The sequence below is a fragment of the Aulostomus chinensis genome, chromosome 12, assembly GCF_037954235.1.
Source record: "Aulostomus chinensis isolate RoL2024-O1b breed Wild chromosome 12, RoL_Achi_v1.0, whole genome shotgun sequence".
In the NCBI taxonomy this organism is placed as follows: domain Eukaryota; kingdom Metazoa; phylum Chordata; class Actinopteri; order Syngnathiformes; family Aulostomidae; genus Aulostomus; species Aulostomus chinensis.
Genome location: NC_141331.1, coordinates 23,187,933 through 23,195,540, shown reverse-complemented (window position 1 = coordinate 23,195,540; position 7,608 = coordinate 23,187,933).

The following is a 7,608-nucleotide window of genomic DNA, read 5'->3' as shown; positions in this document are numbered from 1 at the left end:
TTTGTAATATTGAGCATAAGGCTTGATAAAGAAGATGTAAATTATGCCCTGTAGATTTTGGACGGACAGGAAAAATGTGTGAACTCAAGACATCTATTTGTGAGTACTTGAAAGGCTAAACACACTTCTTTGAGGAATCATCACTTAAATACTTAGCCTACTTTAAACTCAGATAATATTTATTTGTCATATCAAAATTAGGGATACATTTGGCAGTATAGTATGTTTACCTGAAAACATTTCCTTTAGTTTAGGTGTCTTCTTCTTGTCTGGTGCGTGACCAACAGACACGTGTATTTTGATATTGTTCGTGTATTTAGTCTGAGACCTTGGTTGTAAAAAGAGAACAGCAAATGCAGCCTAGATAGTTGCGCAGTGACAAAGAGAAATGGAGAGGAATCAAGTGGGACAAAAAAAAAAAACTAATGGGGTGCTTATTCTTCAGGTCTGATAGGTCAGACAGGTCAGACCGACAGACATTTGAAAAGTTAAGGAAGGCAGAAATGTGTTCAAATTAAAAGTTCTAAGATAAAGGTACAGGCGGACAGAGATCAGCTTTAACTGCGTCTAAAGCCTCTGCTGCGCTGCGGTCCGGTCTGTTTCATAACCTCCAACTAACACAGAAAAAAAGAAAATGACGAGGAGAGGAGGATAAAGACGAGGAGAGAAAAAGAACAGAAGGAGTCGATGACTTACCGGGGGAGAAGTCAGAGGAGGAGGTGGTGGAGGAGATGATGGAATGATGAAGAAAGTAGGGTTCGTTCCTTTGACGCGCTGAACTGTTTCCCCCAGACTCACACACACACACCGTCAGCCGCCGATCACTTCTCAATAACGGACGCTGAACCTGATGTGTATTCTGCCTCAGAGTACGACCAGTATTTGGCTGATCACTTATCAATTATCCCATCAGGTATCCGGATACTGAGCAACTCCGTCGGCGGGCGAAGCGCGGTGCGCTCTGCGCTTCACGGAGAACGGAACAGCGGGAGTGCGCATGCGCTGAACACCCGCGTGCACGCAGAACCAGACCCGCGCACATGGCAAAATAGAGAAGACTTTCAAGTGGATGGATTTGAAAGGGATATCTGGGTTTAACTCTTGGGCTATCGGAAATCAGTTGATGTGCATTACTTTTATTCGTCATGTTGCAGGGACGGACGTTAATCTGACATTAATCATTGCGGTAAAGAGTGAAGAGTCGGTCTGTAATGCTAGGCAAGTCGTAGTCATGGTTAAAGTGATGTAAGAGCAATAACCTCTGAAGTGATGGAAACACGACTGTGTTCGTGTGCGTGTTGTGAACAGGAGGCTCTGGTTGATTTACCTCCAGTTTTTATTTGTTGGTAAGAAAACAAATCATAGCATTTATTTTAGAACTGTAAATACTGGCTGCATACACAGTTTTCTAGATTGTGCTTTGTGCCTTAGCCATCACAAATAGATAGCTGTTGTTTTCAAATTCAGTTGAGCTCTCTCCACACACACACACACACACACACACACACACACACACACACACACACACACACACACACACAGTGTTCATTATTTTCTGTCTATCTTTGTAATAACAGTCAACTCAACTCTTCATGACATCAGGAAGAGACGTCAGGTTAAAATGAATCCTGGAAAACTGAGCTTTTGCCAAACAATGACATAAGCAGGTGTCAGATTTGTGTGGGAGTGTAGATGAGAGAAAAAACTGAGCTTGTTTTTCACATTCCAACATTTTAAATGTCCAATACACAAAAAGATAATATCCACCTGGATTCATATTGATTTTATCAGCTGCACAGTAGTTTCAATGTGAGTGTTGTGGCCCAGCAGCTGCATAAAGGAACACAACTACAACACTTTTCTTACTCAGTCTGTTTTCAGACTACAAAATCCAAGAGGCAGAGAAGTATTTCTACTCAGACTCCTGTGTACTGGAAGACACTGTATAGTGAGTCGTGACAGATATAGCTCTTGCACTTCAATGAGAATTCTGCTTCGTTTAATACAATAAACAGTTCTGTTCAGATCAGAAATCCTTCATTAATCCCTTGCAGGAAATTGTTGGATTGCAGTGCTCCATTTCACAGTAAATAAACAATATATAATAAAGAAAAAAAATTGAGAATCCAGAATATAAGGAGATATCTTTTGTACATATTTACGATTCATTGACTGTTGTCCTAATGCTCAGTGGGGAAAACAACCTACACACCCAAACACATAACAAAAGCCTTAGGTTTGTTACATACATAACAGTATTGATTGAACACCCTCTTCACCTTTTTGGTCTTACATTTTGGTTAATCCCAATTCCTCAAAGGTTTTGTCATTTTTCAGATATTCAAGAGACTGAAGAGAGATGGTAACATGTCAGAAAACTGAGACATTTCACACTCCTGCGCCTCGGGAAAGACTGTCAACCCAAACTTAAGTATGATGGGAAGGTCCCTAAACTTCCGAGCCATTTTATAGCTAATATATCCCACTGACAAAATCCAGTAATGATTACCCTACTAACAAATATCTGAGAACTATTTTATACTCCAAAAACTGTGTGATATCTGCCTTTAGTTTTCTTTTCTTCTTTTCTACAAATTGTACCCTCTTGTTTTTGTCTTCATAAGCCACCTCAGAACATGTGTGTGGCAGCATGCTAACATGACCTGCCATGCACATGACTGATGCCTGATAATATCATAACAATGGAGGCCTATTTTCTACTTTAGTTGCGCATATTACCACAAGGCACATTCAGGTAGGTGGAATGCAGAACAGCACTGGCAGCCACCATCTTTAACTTGCATCTGGCAACCTGGTTCATCCACCAGGTAGGAGGAGAGCTGCAGTATGTTACTAATTCCTTTTCAATAGCTGCAGTATGGGGAAAAACACTGTTTATAGTGCTGCTTATAGCCCAAAAAACATATTTGTGAGTCAAAAGTTTTGTTTCACCAAAAGCAGACAATAAAATTCAGAATATTACAATTTTTCTCTTGAAATTCCTCCTGCTTTTTTTTCTACATTCAATATTTTTGTCATTTATGCAAGTGCAAAGTGCAGCTTGTAGCAACAATCTCATTTGAATGGAGCCTTTTACTGTCTTTCACTTCCTTTACTACTGTAGCACTCTTTGTGACAATTTAAAGCCCTAACAAAGCTGAACACTACCTGCTCAGCACAATACAACAAAGTGAGCAGATGGCTAAAATATTCAAAAGCTAAAACTCTGCTTTTGCAGCTGCATCATTTCAACAAAAGGAAACTCTTGAAAGTACGTGGATAACTTTGTACACATTAACCCTAATTGCACATGGATAGTGCTTCATCTCAAAAGTTGGGACCATCAAAACTACTTGTTTTCTAAATGAGCCCCTTTGGTTTCTTTCTGTTCAAATCTCACTTGTTCACTCCCTCCCTTTTTTGTGGCGGAAGGCCAAGCTGTGGTCCTGGTGAATGTGTTCCTCCATTTGTGTCACAGCAAACCAGCCTGCTTCTTTTGCTCTGTGGGACATGCAACCAATCACAGTCCAGCACGGCAGCAACCCATTTAGACATGCACACTTACTGTTCACGCACATCTGTCTTCTTGAGCATTGAAATCAAGGTGAGAAAAGGATTAACTTACACACCCACACCAACCTACACCCACCCACACACACACACACACACGCACACACACACGCATATCCACACATTCAGTTACCTGCAGCTTATATGCACCTGTCAACTGAGAATCAGTATTTTTGCATTATGTTTTTAGAATATAGATTTTAGTCATGTCTGAAATAACAGGATCCTTGAGTGTGAAGGCCATGGTGAGGTTTGGGATGTAATAGGAAGGATTTTAGTGCTCTGGAATACCTCTAGTTGTGATTTTTTTATACGTAAATATGTTTTACAGTTTAAAAATTAAACAACTGAGAATATGATCTTGCATGTGCTTAATCAGCGACTGCACTACCTTGCTTGACTGGATGCTAAAGCGAAACATCTAAACTGGATTGACAGGTGTCTTTGCTTATGAAACAAGAGTTGATGAACTGCAGACATAAGCACATCCTCAGTTGTGGTCACTGTTTACTGTCAACATGCCGCTTGCATCGTAGTTTCAACTGACTCTTCAGCTTCATATTTTAAAATCCATAACTGAGGAGCCTTAGTACAAACACATCCTGACCATATGTGAAAGAGTGCTACACACAGAGGAGTTGTGGGACTAGAGCCATTTCTAGCACCATACGCCTCTTTGAACAACAAAGGTAAGACCATGGTTAATCGGCCAGTGTTCACTGCCATACATCACATATCTATATCTTTATCTCATATATTTTTCAAGTTCTAAATAGCATGTTACAATGGGATTTCAGCCGCTGTGCAGTTACTCTTAGCATTGTTCATCCACAGTATTGGGAACATTATTTTCAAGCAACTAATTATATGTTTTTGAAGGTAACAAGTTACAATTGAATATTATGTTAGGGAAGTTCAATTTCATTTCTATAGCGCCAAATCACAACAAAAGTTATCTCATGACACTTTACAGGTAGAGCAGGTCCAGTACCTCACTCCTTCAATGAATCTACACCCAACAATTCTCCATCAGCAAGCACATCCTGCAACAGTGGTGATGAAAACCTTCCTTTTAACAGGCAGGAACGTCAAGCAGACCCAGGCTCAATGGGAACAGTCATCTGTTTTGACTCGTTGGGGGAAAGAGAACAGGAAAGCGGGGCAGAGACAAAGACAGATAATGGAGAAAGAAATAGAGAAGGAAAGAGAGGGACAGAGATAAAGAGAGAGAGAGAAAGTAGGAGGGAATGACGGACAGACGCGGACGTAAACAGGCTGGAAGGAGAAAGATGTCAAACAATAATAAGAACTAGCTCCCAATAATAACATCTACAGGTTACCAGCTGGTGTTCTACAGGTTATTCAAGCAATCAATTTCAGCATTAATATGAGCAATTATGTGCTATCAAACAGAATGCTGATGTTAATGCTGGTACAGTATCGTGAGTAGCCTACTGATATAAGTACTACTAGCATGAATACCAATACTGATGCTCAGAATGGCAGCTTGAACCTCTTCAGGTTTGTAGCATCCTCCAGCAGTAGCATCATGCAGCCAGGCATCTGGAAAGTGGGGAAACACAAACAGAAGAGGTTGAGTTAGTAACACATATGAGCACAGGAAGAAAAGAGAACAGAGAGGAGAGAGAAGCCCAGTGCATCATGGGAGATCCCCTGGCAGTCCGAGCCCATAGCAGCACATCTAAGGGCTAGTCTTAGCGGTTCTGTTCTGTTGAATGCACTTACACATTGGCTTCCTTTTTGAGAGATGCTGTTTACTTTTTTTTGTTTAGTTTACTGTGATGAAAAACATGTGAGTATCGTGCTTTAGCCCTAACTATAAGCTTTATCAAAAAGAGTCTACGGTTCCAGAGGACAGGAACCTTGTCACTGAACGCTCTGGCCCCCATTCTACTTTTAGAGACTCTAGGGACCACAAGTAACCCTGCCTGCGCTGGGTTCTTGCTGCATAGTAGAGAACTATGAGCTTTGCCAGATATTAAGGTGCCTGATTGTTGAGGGCTTTGTATGTTAGAAGGAGAAATTTAAATTCTATCTGTATTTAACAAGGAGCCAGTCCAGAGAAGCCAGTACAGGAGAGATGTGATCTCTTCTACCAGTTCTAGTCAATATAGGGCAGCAGCATTTTGGACCAGCTGGAGAGTTTTTTGAGACTTACTGGCACAGCCAGATAGGAGGGCAATGCAGTAATCCAGCCTGGAAGTGACAAAAGCCTGGACTTAGTTTTTCTGCATCTTTTTCAAACAGGATGTGTCTTTTCTTCACTGTTACATAGATGAAAGCAGGCAGTCCAGGAGATTTGCTGTATGTGGGAGTTACAGGATAGATCTTTGTCAAATATAACTCCGACATACCTCATGGTAGTGCTGGAGGCCAGGTTAATGCCATCGAGGGTACCTTACTCATTAGATAATGTGTTTCCTAGGTATAAAGAGAGTATAGAGTAATATAGAGTGAAGAAAACAGATCCATATGGTGGCACGGTGGTGCAGTGCCCCAGTTCCAGCACGGGTCTTTCTGTGTGAGTCTCCATGTTCTCCCTGTGCCTGTGTGGGTTCTCTCTGGTACTCCTGCTTCTTCCCACAGTCCAAAGACATGCAAATGGGGACTAGGCTGATTGGATACTCTAAATTCACCTTAGTCGAGGCTTTGAGTGTGAATGGTTGTCTGTCTATATGTGTTGGCCCAGCTGGGGACCCGTCCAGGGTGAACCCAGCCTCTTGCCCGAAGGCTGCTGGGACCCTTAACAGGATAAGCGGTAGACAATGGATGGAGGACAGTTTCAGGGATGGACCCTTGTGAAACACCATCACCTCCAGCTGACTGTGGTAGTCTCAGAGGAATCATCATTAACAAATGAAAACTGAGGTCAACCTAGTATATATGACCTAAACCAGTTCCTTCAATGCCAATGACAAGTTCCAGTGTCTGGAATAGGATGTGATGTCAACGGTATCAAAAACTGCAATTTTATTTTATTTTTTTACATTACTGTCTGAGTATAGTGATGATTCCTGCTACTTTTGCAACTCTTTCACTAAAATAGGCACAGAGGATGACTCTGGAATTTAAAATTAGATAGAATTGAGGATAATCTTTTAGAGTTTATTGCAGTTCATAGCATCAGTTTGACCGACTGACCCATATGGACCTGGTCTCTGTGGCAATTTTGGCTCACCATTCCATTTTGACAGAGGCTGTATATCTTTCACAAAATATTCCGCCACAAACGTCTGCACTTCTCAGGTTTCAGGCAACACAGCCAATCCAGGGAACAGGAATTGCTCTGTTCTGTTGAATGCACTTGCACATTGGCTTCCTTTTTGAGAGATGCTGTTTACTTCTGTTTTTTGTCTACTGTGATGAAAACCTGTGACTATCGTGTTTCAGTAGTCCCATTTGCTTTGATTTAGACTCAAATAATATATGCCCCGCTGTGTATTCCCAGAAATAATTTTAATTATGCTAACCCAGAGTGGATGGCAGTCATGACATCTGTTTCAGGACCCATTCAATTGCCTCTTTTCACCTCTGAAGCCAAGCAGTTTGTTTCTCCTGTGACTGGCTAACTAACCAGTGTCCTTAGCTGAAACAAACATCTCTAATGTCTGATGCTAACAACCAGAAACGCACTCTAGTAGCACATACTCTCTTTGCGCGGTGTATCTGGACAAAATTTGGTTTGTCATGAACATGAAAAAGATTATCTCTGAAGCAGAGAATAACTTTTTGGGTTTGTTTTAAGATTCCTCTCCGGTCTGGTTGTTAGCTGACAGAATGGACTCAACAAGAGTCACTCTGATGCATTTCACTCAAGGAAAATGAGTCAGGTTAGGTCTGAAAAAGATTGCTTGGCCTGATGACATCTTCTATTTTACTGCTGAGGTTAGGGAGGCTCTAAATGAGGGCTTTTCAATATTGTGCAGCATCTCAGCCTGGAACCTATATGCCACACTCATGCAAGGTCAAGGTCTAAATTCCATATCCATACATTAAAATTAGTATAATCCTTAATGT